The 14,762-nt window shown below is 51.6% G+C and overlaps 1 pseudogene; it reads right to left on the reverse strand.

Annotated features, from left to right (window-relative positions):
* Window positions 1-1,118: 1,118 nt before the first annotated feature.
* LOC118261121 (olfactory receptor 14A16-like) lies at window positions 1,119-14,400 on the reverse strand (annotated as a pseudogene).
* Between the last annotated feature and the right edge of the window lie 362 nt (window positions 14,401-14,762).

Genomic DNA, 14,762 nt, shown 5'->3' on the forward strand with positions numbered 1-14,762 from the left:
AGGGGAACCTCTCTTCTTTCCCTTTTGTGTGGCCAAGCTGGCAGGGCAGTGTCCTGGGTGCTGAGATGCCATCTCTGGAATGCCACAGCCCTAGTTCTGAACACTTCCCATACCCCTACGTGATGGATTTACCCTGCTACGCAGGTTACCTCCTCCACCCCACTCCATCACAACCCCTCCCCAGAGGAAAAGGGGAAGCAAATATTTCTTGTGTGGTCTTTTGGGGTCCCAGGAGTTGGAGTCTTGTTCTGCGGTAGCTCTCCATGGGCCGCAGCTTCCTCCAGGCCAAATCCACCTGCTGCACTGGGGGCTCCTCCATGGGCTGCAGCGTGGAGATCTGCTCTGCTGTGTGACCCATGGGCTGCAGGGGGACAGCCTGCTTCTCCATGGGCCTATCCATGGGCTGCAGGGGAAATTCTGGTGTCTGGAGCATCTCCTGACCTTGGTGTCTGCAGGACTGGTTCTCACTCCTCTCTCTCCCAGCTGCTGTTTCCCAGCATGTTCATTCCTTTTTAAATCTGCTCTCACAGAGGTGCAACCAGCATCACTCATTGTCTCGGCTCCAACCAGCAGCTGCTCTGGCCTGGAGCGGGCTGGACATTGGTCAGCAGGTGTTGAGCAATTACACTGTGCATCACTTGCTTTGTGCATTCTACTGTCATCATCATCAACAACAACAGCAGCAATAACATCTTTATTATTATTATTTCCCTTCATTTTCTCTCCTATTAAACAGTCTTTTTCTCAACCCATGAGATTTTATCTTTTTTTCCCCCTTCGATTCTCTCCCCCATCTCACTGGTGTGGAAGCAAACGGCTATGTGGTGCTGAGCTGCCTGCCAGGTTAAACCACAACACTCCCTTTGGCACATAACGTAGGGCCCAAAGGGTAGAGATAATGACAGATCTGACCAGGGCATGTTAAAATAAAATTGTTATAAGCTTATTATTTGCTGAAAATAACGTTGATTTTTGGGGGGATCTCAGGGTTGTAGTTGTGTTTGGTCTCTGAATTACGTTGGATAGCACATTACCAACTGTGTGTTCCTTGCAGTGCTGTTTATCACTTCTGGGGGCTGGTTTAAGGTTTTCATTTTGCTGTAATGTGTAACACTGGCTTATGGTATGATAAAATTATTGGAAGTGAGACTGATCTGGTAGTTGTACTCAGCATTGCTGTCACCACTGTACTTCAGGAACCGTCTATCAGAAACTATTCTGCTCTCGTGAAGCCCCACTTGGAGTACTGCATCCACGTCTGAGGTCCCCTGTACAAGAAGGATGTCGGGTCTGTTAGAATGGGTCCAGAGGAGAGCCACAAAGTTGGTCAAAAGGCTGGAGAACCTCTCCTATGAAGTAAGGCTGAGAGGGCTGGAAATGGTCAGCCTGAAGAAGGGAAGGCTCAGGGGTGAACCTCATTGCAGCCTTTTCAAATTTTAAAGGGAGCTTATAAAAAAGATGGAGAGTGACTTTCTCCTCGGGCAGACAATAAGAGGACAAAGGGGGATGATTTTAAACTAAAAGAGGGGAGATTTAAAGTAGAGAGTAGGAGGCAATTCTTCATGGTGAGGCACTGGAACAGGTTGCCCAGAGAAGTTGTGGATGCCTCATCCCTGGAGGTGTTCCAGACCAGGTTGGATGACACCCTGAGCAACCTGTTCTAGTAGGTGGCATCCCTGCCCATGTCAGGGGGGTTGGAACTAGATGATCTTTAAGGTCCCTTCCAAGCCAAGCCATTCTATGATTCTGTGATTCTCTTCTGGGACTTCCTGTGGTCACAGCTTCCCTTCAGTCCTCCAGGTGGACCTGAGCTGAAGAACCTTGTCTGGGGGTGATCTCTGGGGTAAGGGCCAGCACATGGGTTGGGAGAGACTGTCTCAAGGATACTGTGCTGCATGTCTACATGCATACATGCATATGTGCTGCATGCTACATGGATATGTACAGCAGGAAGAGCAGGAAGCTCACGTGGCATGCTGGGTCATGCTTCCATCAATGCAAACCTTGACACGGGATCCCAGCCTTGCTTTCCAAGACACCCTTCACAAAGGGCAATGGCGTTAAGAGGTTGGCAGGTTAGGGCACCAGTCCTTCTTCAGTTACTGCTCATGTCAGGTGGTGCACCAGGAAACCATAGACTTGTGGTTCTGCATGATGAGCATGAGTTAGGGTACCCACAGTCCAGACCTTGTCTTGGATGAGATGAACACCAGTATTTGAGGCAACTTCTAGACAAGGTCAGCTCCCATCTGATCTCTCCTCACGCCTCCTCTCTCCTCTCCAGCTCTTCCTGGCCACCTCCCCATGCTCCCCATGTGGCCCTGAGCTGGTGGTGCTCTGAGCAGACAAAGCAGGCTGTGGTGCCCAAGAGGTGACTGCACACTGGCTGAGCTGCACACGGTGGGAAGTAGACCTATCTGTATTGGGATCATTGCTGCTAAACTCTCACTCTGGATTCAATATCTGTGGCAGATGCTCTGGAAGACTAGGGAATATTTCCGAGGACTCTAGGGGTTTCCAGGTATTTTATAGATCCAGGCAGTTGTACTTCCTTGAGGATGAGAGGAACCACTCTCCAACCTTCCTTCTTTGAGCATGCTGGTCCCTCACTGAATCCCACAGGCACTGAGTTCTTGTTTGCCTGGGGACATCAAAATTTGGCACTGTTCCTATGGGTGACTCCACCTTGGGCAATCTCTCACTTTGTAGGGCTCCAGGCACTGCCCACCCCTGGGACATGCTCCCTAGGGAGAACCCCTGAGCTTCCCAGGCAGCTCCACATTACTCTCCTAGAGGATGTCCTCTGCCCTGCCCCATGTGGGACAGACACGGGGATGTACCTCAGTGACCATTCACCATTTTCACTGTCATCAGACACCAACAGGTTACTCCTAAATCCTACCCTTGATATCTCACAACTCATATGATGGTGATGAGCTTTTTGTCTCCCAAATGCGTGGAGTTACAGGCCTTCTGAGGTGCAGCAGCTTGTATTGGGCTTACATGTCACTGTTTTGGTAGCAGGGGGGATCTAGAGCTGGACCCTGTGAGCAGAGTCCAGAAGCTGCCCCTGTGTTAAATAAGAGCCAGTTACAGATGGCTCCAGAAGTGACCCATTGCTGGCCAGAGCCGAGCCAATGGGCGATGCTGGGTTGGCCTCTGTGAGAACAGATTTAAGGAAGGGGAAAAAAAAACTGCTCTGAACCTGCAGCTGGGAGAGAGGAGTGAGAAAATGTAGTGAGAAGCAGTCCTTGGTACAGACACCAAGGTCAGTGCAGAAGGAGGGCAGGAGGTGCTCCAGGCACCAGAGCAGAAGTTCCCCTGCGGCCTGTGGACAGGCCCCTGGTGGAGCAGGCTGTCCCCCTGCAGCCCATGGGTCCCACATGGAGCAGATCTCCACGCTGCAGCCCGTGGAGAAGCCCCCGGTGGAGCAAGTGGATGTGGCCTGGAGGAGGCTGTGGCCCATGGAGGACCCGTGCCAGAGCAGACTCCAGGCTGGACTGTATCCCATGGAGAGGAGCCCACGCAGGAGCTGGGGGTCTGGGGGGATCAGTTCGGGAAGGATGGCATCCATGGGAGGGACCCCATACTGGAGTAGGGGCAGAGGGTGACCATGAAGGAGCGGCAGAGACTGAAGTGTTATAGACTGACTGCAGCCCCCATTCCGCGTTCGGCTGCAGCACTGGGGGGAGGAGGTAGAAGAGGGTGGATGGGGGTGAAGGTGTTTTTAGGCCTTTAGTTTCTCACTGCTCTCGTATGTTAGTAATGCTCAATAAATTACCTGAATCTCTCTACAAAGTCTGTTAAGACCATGACTGAAATTTATGAGTCATCTGCCTCTCCCTTAAATCAACCCTGGAGTCCTTTTCCATTTTTCTTCTCCAGCTTTTCCTTTTGAGGGGGGTGAAAGAGCAGTGTGGAGGACTTCAGCTGCCCATCTATGTGAAACCACCACACTGCTCAGCCATGTTATTGGCAACATCTTTGAAAGAAGAGACAGGATTTCAGGCAGTGCACTGGGGAGATTCTATTTTATTAAGCAGATGCTAAGAGAGAGTACTGGCATACAGGTAGACAAAAAATGTCCAGAGAAAAAAAAATAGCAATTTCATACCTCGGGAGAAGTGGGTGAATAAAATACTTTTTTCTACGAAAGTAATAAATGGAAATGACACTGAAGATAAACATAACATCATGGTAATGAAAGTAAGTACCAAGCCTCCAAGGGAAAACAAAGGAAGTCATTTGTGGAGAAAGAGGAGAAATGGATCAATCTCAAGAAAAATCCATGTAATCACTTTCCTGATAGCACGCTTGAGCTCCTTGTTTCTCATGCTGTAGATGAAAGGATTGAATATCGGGGGCACCACTGAGTACAGAACTGCCACCACCAGATCCAGGGATGGGGAGGAGAGGGAGGGGGGCTTCAGGTAGGCGAAAAAGCCAGTGCTGAGGAACAGGGAGACCACAGCCAGGTGAGGGAGGCACGTGGAAAAGGCTTTGTGCTGCCCCTGCTCAGAGGGCATCCTCAGCACGGCCCTGAAGATCTGCAAATAGGAGAGTACAATGGAAGCAGAACACCCCAAAAACAGAACACTACTGAATATGAGAAGCCCAACTTCCCTGAGGTAGGAGTTAGTGCAGGAGAGCTTGAGGATCTGAGGGATTTCACAGAAGAACTGGTTCACAGCATTGCCTTGGCAGAGCGGCAGGGAAAATGTATTGGCCGTGTGCAGCAGAGCATAGGAGAACCCCACTGCCCCAGGCAGCTGCTGCCATCTGGGCACAAGCTCTGCTGCCCAGGAGGCTCCCATAGTGCAGGGGCTTGCAGATGGCAACTGTAGCGGTCGTAGGACATGACAGTGAGAAGAGAATACTCTGCTGAAAACAAGAAGACAATCAGAAAGACCTGTGCAGCACATCCTGAAGTAGGAAATGGCCCTGGTATCATGAAGGGAATTGGCCATGGCTTTGGGGACGGTGGTGGAGATGCAGCCCAAGTCGAGGAGGGCGAGGTTGAAGGAGGAAGAAGTACATGGGGGTGTGGAGGTGGTGGTCACAGGCTACGACGGTGAGGATGAGGCCAGTTGCCCAGGAGGGCAGCCAGGTAGGATGCCCAGGAAGAGCGCGAAGTGCAGGAGCTGCAGCTCCTGCATGTCAGCGAATGGCAGGAGGAGGAACTCGGCTGATGGAGCTGCTGTTGGACATCTGATGCCTCTTGGCCTTGGAGCCTATCCAAAGACAAAAGGACATGGACTGGCTACCTAGGAAAGGCCGTGACACTGTTCTGAAACCCATAGTTTAGTTCACATGCAGTGCACCTGTAGTACAGAGGGGTTGTTCAACATCTTCCAGGCAGGATAACCTCAGGGACATTGCTGGATTACGTTAAATCAGTGACTTCAGCAGAGCCAGCTCGTTTCCCAGCCCTATGCACTGCAGTGCCCAAAGCCATATTGGCTAGAACAGCTTGAGCACTTTGCTCCCAGTGACATACCTACAGCGCAGGACTCAGTATTCTGATGTTTGAGCATTGGCTTTAATCCCACTGCCCAGAGAGACTGAGGGGAAACCAAGGGCAGGATGGATGGGAGGAGAAACAGAGAGAAATGCCCCAGTGCTCCTGCTTTCAGGGGCAGCAATGGGAGTGAGAGATTGGCACTTGGGGGTTCTCTTTTCTGAGGGTCCTGCTGCTAAAGGGACAACAGTCAGAGACCCCATGGTTTTGGGGCAGAGGCTTTGCTGGATTTAAGCAGAGACCACGTGGTTGCTCTGGGTAAGTCATCTGCACTGCATGGATGTCAGGGAGGTGCCCAAATCTCCCCTACCACGGAGTTTCTGGGAGCAGCTCCCGCTCACTCCCTGCCCATGGCCTCTGCTGCCTGCAGCTGTCCCTGCCTGCAGCTGGGTCTCTGTCCCCATGCCTCCTGCCTGCAGGTCACAGCCCCCATCCCACCCGCCGGGTGCTCAGCTCTGCCCTGCAGACACCTCCTGGCAGCAGGGCTCTGCCCAGGGGCAGCTCGCTGGGGGCACGTCCTAGAGACCAGGTCACACAGACCCTGCTGGTACTGCACATGTGTGGTGGTGTAGCTTTCTAGGGACTGAGGGGCAGGAAATGGACTTGTTGGGGGTCCTTGTAATGCTCCTTGTGAAGGCTTAGCAGTCAAAGCCTCTACCCTGAAGGGACAGCCTTTATTTCTATTCTCACTGAGCCAAAGAAGAGAAAACTTAAAGCAGAGGCTCTGGAAAGCTAAGAGTGCAGCAGGAATTTCCTATCATTATCCCTGCTCTTGCAAAGTCCCCTTGGATACATACCAGTTGTGCTGCGTAGCTGTGAGCAGGCTGCCCCAGGCAGCAGCCCCCCGCCAGCAGCAGGACCCTGCCCTGCCGGGGGGGCTCCTTCCACCCGCAGCTTCTCCCCGCAGCGCCCTGGGCAGCTCCCCGGGCAGGCTGAGTGCTGAGCCTGGCAGGCGGCAGAGGCCCTGCCCCGGCACACAGCCCCTGGGGCACAGCAGGGACCCTGCTCTGCACCACAGCCCTGGGCACCCCTGCCTGCACCCCCGGCTTCTCCTTCCTCCAGGAGCTGCGGCTGCATTGCCCTCCAGCCAGACACTTACCGGGCTCAGGGCTGGCAAGTGTTCTCCCCCAGCGAGCTCTGTGCATCCTGCCACTTCTGCCTGCCTTTACCCACTCTGTCTGTGCAGGCAGTGCCCCCAGCCCTGCTGCGCTGGGCAGAGGAGCTGCTCCTGGGCAGAGCTGGCTCTCTGCAGCGCTGCCCGCTTGCCACGAGCTCCCCTTGGGCCCAGAAGCCCCGCCCAGCTCAGCAGCAGAGGCCCAGCCCAAGGCCTCCCTTGCTCTGCCCCCCACCAGGCTCCCTGCCCATGGCCCTGGGGCTGCAGGGGAACCTGCTGGGAAACAGCCTGAAGGAATCCCTGGGCTTCTCTCCCTCCCCTGGGCACACACACTTCTTGACAGCAGACTCAATTTCTCCTTTTTGGGAAGGAATCAATTTCTTTATTCTGTTTCTTTGTCCTCTGTACAGGCGGGACACACAATGCAGATACGCCCCAATGCCCGTAGCCTGGGGCATAGGCAGGAAGAGCTGGATCCCAATCTCCTGTCACAGGACTGGGACACTGATAGAAGAGCTGATGAGGTGTCAGGGGATATGTCCCTCAGCTTGGGGTGCTGTGCTGAATAGGGACATTGATGGGGGGGGGGGGGTGGTGAATGACTTGTCCTTCATTTGAAGGAGCCACTCCTCTAGGGGATGGGCAGCAGGTTGGGGGAGCCCTTGTGGGTGAGGGTCAAATGTAGAGCCAGTCAGGGTGACAGCATGGCAGGAGGTAAATGCCTGCAGTCAGGCTGAAGAAGTGGACAAAGTCTTGTGGAAGCCATTGGACTAAGTTGAGTTCAATGACTCCATGTCACCATGGGAGCCTTTAATCACTGAGAGTCACAGGAAAGGGACACTGCTGGGTGCAAACATTCCTGATGTTTTCTACGGCTTCTTGGAGACAGCTTCTAAGCACAGCTGCCAGATGGGCCGACCTAGGTGATGTTCACCAGGATCTGGGACTTGCAAACAGGAAAAATTATGTCTTGACACTCACCTTGCCAAATGCGTGTTGTTGTTCAGCTGCTTTTCAGCACATGGAAAGAGATGAGGTTTCAGGGACAGACTTATACCCAGCACTGCATAGGTTCACTCTTGTCTTTCCCTGCAGCCCACTTGTCATGGTGCAGCTGACATGGGACCAGGTACATCTGTGTGCAGTACAGTCAGGGGCAGTAGTCCTGCCTTCAGCATGCATCAGGTCTCCTGAAATGAGAGAGTTTAGATCCTAAATCAGGATGGGTTCTTCCTGCCTAGTGAACACAAAGGCACGAGTAATCTCCCGCAGGCAGATTTGGCAGCCCGGCTGCAAGGGGCAGGCTGCCCCTCCACCTCAGCCTCTTCATGGGCACCTTCTCCTCTGGAAGCTCATGGCCATGGGCAACAGGGAGGCTGCAGCAGCCTTGAGGAGTGTGCCACGTTTGTCCCAGGTCATTTTCCCCACTCCTCTCCATCTATAGCGCTGCCCTATTTTCTCCCTCACCGTGATGTGCTGAGGGTACGTTTGCCATTCCCTAGTGTACCACCTCTGCCTCCTGCATGGCAGACAGGGGGATGGTGCTGAGGCCTCCTCAAAGCACAGAGCCCCGTGGGATGTCTGGGGAGGAAGGCCCTGGCATGTGCTGCAATTCCCTCCATGTAACACATCCTACTTCTACAAGCGAGCGACATGCAGTGAAGAGGAATTCAGGCACACCGAGGGGCTGCGGCATCCCAGGTGCCTTCGCTCCCATCTTTTGAAAAAAGCCCAGCACCAGGACAAGACTGAAACCCAACCCTCCTGGGAGGGCTCCCAATAGCACAGGCATGTTGGTGCAGGAGAACAGCAGTGAGTCCTCCAGTGCTCCACTTCCTATATCCAATGGCCTTTGTCACCATTTGGAGATGTTCCTGGTGGATTTGTCAGGAAATGCTGGAAAAGAACCGGGCAGAAGGGAGGTGACAGTTTCTCAGGACAAGAAGGGAAATCTCTCATCTCTCTCCCGAGCTGCGTCATCTCCTTGCCAAAGTTTGAGCCAATGACAGATCTGACCGCAACATGTTAAAATAAAACCTTTTTAAGCACTAGTTGATTTTAATAGTTGCTGATCACAAAGTTGATTTTCTTTCTTTCTTTTTTTTTTTTTTTTTTTTTTTTAATCTCAGGTCTCTTGTGCTCGATTTCAGAATTGTGTTGTATAGAACATTACTTACTGTATGTCTTCCCTGTCATGCTGTTTATTTTTTCTGATGGCTGATTTAAGTTTATTCTTTTCATGTATTGTGTAACACTGGCTTATGATATGATAAAAATCCTGGTCATGAAACTAATCTGGTGCTTGTACTCAGCATTGACATTACCTCCATACCTTGGGAACCATCTCTCAGAAACTGTTAAGAATTACACTCTTGACCTTTTTTACCTCAGGAAACCAAGCTATGGGGGAGACAAGGGGAAGACCCTTCTCCCCACTGGTTCACTCTCCCTTTCTCCTTCACCTCCCCCTTCTCCTCCAGGCTAATTACAATAGCTCTTCAAAGCTTTGAATATCCTTGGGATGGTCAAACCAGCATGTTCCTATTGTTATGTCTCCTGAATGTGTTTCAGCTTTTGTTTAATGTCAAACAACCACTTAAGCATGCCATCCAGGGATGTGTCTGGAGACAGGAGAGTTAGGAGTGGCAGGGAGTGTGGGATGATATGGGCAGGTACCTAGGGCAGTGGGCACCTCCAGTGCTTTGGAACTTCACCTCTGAGGAAGTGCAGAATCCTAAAAGAAAATAAAAAATTAAAAAAATAAATAAATAAATTAAAAAAGATTGAAATGCTTGAAAACTGTGTGTCATCACCTCGGCAATTGCAAAGAGACACAAATCACTGCAAGTGTGCTGGGGCTTGACCTATGCTCAACAAGCCATAGTCAACACCTCCTCAACCCCTGTGACTTTTCCTGCAGGCACACGCCAGCCCCTGTGACAGGCCCAGAAGCCACTCCTACCCTTGCAAAGGCCCAGCAGCCACTCCAAACCCTGCAACAGTCCCTGCAGGCACTCCAGCTCCTGAGGCGGGCCCAAAGTTAAACCAACACCTGTGACAGGTCCTATAGCCACTCCAAAACCTGCAAGAGGCCCTGCAGCCATTCCAACTCCTCTGAAAGGCCCCGCAGCCTGAACAACTCCTGTGTTGGGCCCTGCAGCCACTCCAGCCCCTGCGATGGGCCCCAGGGCTGGGCCAGAGAACCAGCTTGTGCCAGTATCGGTTGCCTCTACATGCAAGAGAAAACAATGGGTGTGAAAGTCAGTTTTTCTTTAGAAAGGAAAGAAACTCCTACCCAGATGAGAAAGGAGGAAGAAGAAGATGAGGCAGGTTTCTCCAAAGAAGGGCCATCGTGAAAGCAGGAGGACAAAAAAGAAGAGATCATATAAACATCAGAAACCAAGTGATCCCTTTCCCAGGGTAAGCTATGAGATAAGGGAAAAGATTTCAGCCATCATCTCAGTGAGCACATTGTCACTTGGCTGATCCAGTGCTTGGAGAACAGCGCCAATAGCCTGGAATTAGAGGGCAGGGAAGCCAAGCAGCTGGGATCCCCCTCTAGAGAAGGAGTGATTGACAAAGCCATTGGAAAAGGACACAAGAAACTTAATCCTGTCAGGCGTCAAGGAAAGGTATCCCTTGAAGGAAGATCTTGTATGTCAACCAGGAAAGTGGACCACCATGCAGAGGGGTATCCGGTACCTGAGGGAATTAGTCATGCTGAAGGCGATTTGTAGAAACGTAGAAAATGAACAGCTATCCAAAGTTCCAGATGGAGTCAAGTGCACACAACCCATGCGGCAGGAGTTTGTACGGAGCACACCATCATCATATGCCAACTCATTGGCAGTAATGACTTGGAAAGACCAAGAGGAACCCACAGTAGATGAATCAGCTAGCCAACTCTGGCAGTATGAAGAAAGTCTCTCTTCTTCCCTATGAGCCTGTTTCTCATCTAGAGAGAAACTTTCTCAAGAGGTCCAAGAACTACAAGAGAATACATTTTCCTCCGCACCGGCATGAACCAATAGCTCAGCTATCAGCAGTAAGCATCCCTCTGCTTGAGAAAGGTGATATAGTGGGTACAGACCAGTTTCCATCCCAGTGGTTTTGACTGTGTGGCCATGGAAAGGCCATGAGAAAATGGGATGGAAAAATCGACCTCGACCCTAGAGGCAAGGATACATGAAGTGCAAGGAAAAACATTGCAAAAAGGGGTTCTTCTGAGAAAATTGCTGCTCCAGTATTTCTGGAATTACAAGGGGATCCCAACAGTTAACTCTATTGGAGGCTGAAGTGAGTCTAATGGGAAAGAATGGTAAATGCACCCCATTGAGACTGGCCCAGGAGCTCTCTGCATCCTTGGCATAGACTACTTCAGGAAGAGGGTACTTCAAAGATCCAAAGGTCTACCTTTAAACTGCTGTCTACCTTGCCCACTCTCACAGGACCAGTCTGCTGTGGAGCTGCTGATGGCCAATGAACAGCAGGTGCCAGTCGCTACCACAGCAGTGCACCTGAGGCAGGATTGCACTAACAGAGACTCCCTGATTCCCATGCATGAGCTGGTTCATTGTCTGCAGAGCCAAGGAGTGATCAGCAACACTTGCTCACCCTTTAATAGTCCCATATGGACAGTGCAAAATTCTAATGGTGATTGGAAGATAACGGTGGACTTCTGCTGACCTGAATGAGTCACACCACCACTGAGTGTTTCTGTGCCAGGCATGATAGAACTTCATGAACTGGAGTCAAAGGCAGCCAAGTGCTATGCCACAATTAATATTGCTAATGTATTTTTCTCCATCCCTTCGGCAGCAGTGTGAAGGCCACACTTTGCTTTCACATGGAGGGTCGTCCTGTGCACCTGGAATCTGGTGCCCCAGGGCTGGAAACACAGACCTACCATTTGCCATGGGCTGATCCAGACCACCCTGGAACACAGGGAAGCTCCTGAACACCTCCAACATACTGATGTCATCATCACATGGGGCAACGCAGCAGCAGAAAGTATTTGAGAAAGGGAAGCAAACGTTCCAAATCCTTCTGAAAGCTTGTATTGCCCTAAACCGAAGTAAGGTCATGGGACCTGCACAGGAGATCCTAGTTCAGGCTGGCCAGGTTCAGGGGGACACCTGCTTGGGGAAAGGTTGGTCATCGGTCAGTGTGTGATGAGCAATTGCATTGCATCACTTGCCTTACACATATAATAATAATAAAAATAAAATTTATTATTCTTTATTATTAGTGTTGTTACTGTTGTTACTATCTCTTCGTTTTCTGTCCTTTTAAGTTGTCTTTATTTCAACCCATAAGCTTTTTTTTTTTTTTTTTTGAGGGGGGAGGGGTCAAGCTAACAGCTCTGTGATGCTGAGGTGCCTGATGGGTTAAAGCACAACAGGTTTGACAACCAGAGTCCAACAGCACAAATCACACTTCTAAAATCCGTCTCTCCCATGTTCAGAGAGGAGCAGTCAGGTGATGCCTTCGGTCTGCTTCAAACACCACACCCCAGCAGAGACCCTGCTGCCTTCAGGAGCTGTCAGCCCTGAGGCCTTGGGGACACCTCGAGGGAGCCCAATGGCACAGAGCAAGCGATGCCACTGGTCTGGTGCTGTGCTGCTGAGCTGGGCCGGGCTCCTGGGCCCAAGAGGAGCTCCTGGCAAGCGGGCAGCACTGCAGAGAGACAGCTCTGCCCAGGAGCAGCTCCTCTGCCCAGCGCAGCAGGGCTGGGGGCTCTGACCGCAGGTGGCACGGGGAGAGGAGGGAAGGAGAGGGGGCTTGGAGGCAGTGAGGAGCGCAACAGCAGAGGGCAGCATGTGGCAGGACACATCTGCAGACTCTTGACACCGTGAGTCTCTGGTAGCAGGGCAGTGCAGGTGGGATTGCCAGAGGGGTCTTCTACAGCTGGCACACCCCATGGCTGATAGCATCTGTCAGGATAGGTCTCACTCCACCTGTAATGTGGACTAGAAGATGCTTTAGAGAATGGCATTTATGAGGGGGCATTTCCAGAGGAAGACCAAGGCTTGGTTAATCTGAAGAGGCTTTTTTTGGTTGTGTGCTTTCAGATTCCTGCAGTGGAGGGGAAGCAGGTTTCATGGCAATGGATTTTCTGAATTGCAGAGGAGACTGAGATTCCTAGAGTATTGCACTGAGAGATCAATATGTCAACGATGAACTTGATAAAGTCCCTTCAGGCACCTCAGCTTAAAGACTGCACCAACATCATGTTTGTGGTCTCTCTGTTTCTGCAGTGCTTTAGAGAATGGCATTATAAGGAGGCTTTTCAAGACGAAGATTGAGGCTTGGTTTATCTGAAGGGTAAGGCTTTTTTCTGCAGTCTGTGCTTTCAGATTCCTGCAGTGGAGGGGGGGCAGGTTTCATGGTAATGGACTGTCAGTATTGTACAGGAGACTGAGACTCCTGGAGCATTGCACTGAGAAATCAGAATGTCAGTGATGAAATTTGTAAAGTACCTTCCCAAACCTCATCTCATGGACTGCACCATCACCACATTGTGGTCCTTTCAGGTTTGATCCAAGCTGACCTTTAGGAGCTACAAAAGCCTTGATACCCCCTGTCTTTGGGAGGTGTCTGCAGGCCAAAGCAGAGCACACAGCATTTGCAATGAGCAGGAGCTGCCTCCTCTGCAGGCAGAGCTGCAGCACAGGAGGGTCTGCTGAGTGTCTGTCTGTCCCTCCCTGGCCTTGCCTCCCCTGGCAGCAGCATGCTGGCATTCCTCCTGGCTTCTCCACCTGGCCGTGCTGCTGCTGGTCTTGTTCTCAGGCTGGCTGGGGATGGGGGTTTCACATGCCCACGGGGTGAGCCCTCGGTGCGCTTGGGGGAAGGGGAGTACAGGGAGAGGGTGAGGGGTCTGGAGATGTGCACTTTGAGCCTGTATTCCTCTGCTCTCAGCAGTATCCTGGTTCTTTTCAGGTGAGGATGTGACTGTCATTGTCATACAGCTGAAAGAGATGCCAGCAGAAGAGACCAGCCTTGATGGACAGACTGGCATTCCCCTCTGAAGGATATTCTGAACTAAAGGGAGCGTCCCTTTCTCTGAAGATCCAGGTTTCACCTGGAGTGCAGCAGGAAGGAAAATATACAAAAAAAGGGCCTGCAGCCCTGCTTCCTTTCAGGGTGAATTGGGAGCAAAAATGTGGATAATCACATATCAGGAACGAATTGAATCTGGCATTACCCTTTGTCCGTCTTTATCTGTTGCTGTAGAGCAGGATTACCTCCTGCATTACCAAAGCAGTGTCCTCTGCTCCCAGGGACACCCTCAGGCAGAACTGGACAGAACTCATGAAAGGGACTTGCCATATGTGTGCATGAATTAGTCCTTGTCAGATAAGTCTGTTGTATTTTCTTACTTCACCTTTCCTCCTTGGGCAAGTCCCCATGGCCAGAACCAGCAAATGCCCAACAGCAGTTCTGTGAGCGAGTTCCTCCTGCTGGCATTCAGAAACGCGGGAGCTGCAGCTCCTGCACTTTGCACTCTTCCTGGGCATCTACCTGGCTGCCCTCCTGGGCAACGGCCTCAGCCTCACCGCCGTAGCCTGTGACCACCGCCTCCACACCCCCATGTACTTCTTGCTCCTCAACCTCGCCCTCCTCAACCTGGGATCCATCTCCACCACTCTCCCCAAAGCCATGGCCAATTCCCTCTGGAACACCAGGGCCATCTCCTATCAAGGATGTGCTCACAGATATTTCTGCTACTCATTTTCATTCCATCAGAGCTTTCCCTTCTCACCGTCATGGCCTACGACCGCTACAGTTGCCATCTGCAAGCCCCTGCACTACGGGAGCGTCCTGGGCAGCAGAGCTTGTGCCCAGATGGCAGCAGCTGCCTGGGGCAGTGGCTTTCTCATTGCTGTCCTGCACACTGCCAATATATTTTCACTACCTCTGTGCAATGGTAATGCCATTGGACCAGTTCTTCTGTGAAATCCCCCAGATCCTCAAGCTCTCCTGCTCAAAAACTCCTACCTAAGGGAAGCTGGAATGGTTGTGATTAGTGCTTTTCTATTTGGGGGGTGTTTTGTTTTCATTGCTCTGTCCTATGTGCAGATCTTCAGAGCTGTGCTGACGATCCCCTCCCAGCAGGGACGTCACAAAGCC

This window comes from Cygnus atratus, chromosome 34 (assembly GCF_013377495.2).
Source record: "Cygnus atratus isolate AKBS03 ecotype Queensland, Australia chromosome 34, CAtr_DNAZoo_HiC_assembly, whole genome shotgun sequence".
Taxonomy (NCBI): Eukaryota; Metazoa; Chordata; class Aves; order Anseriformes; family Anatidae; genus Cygnus; species Cygnus atratus.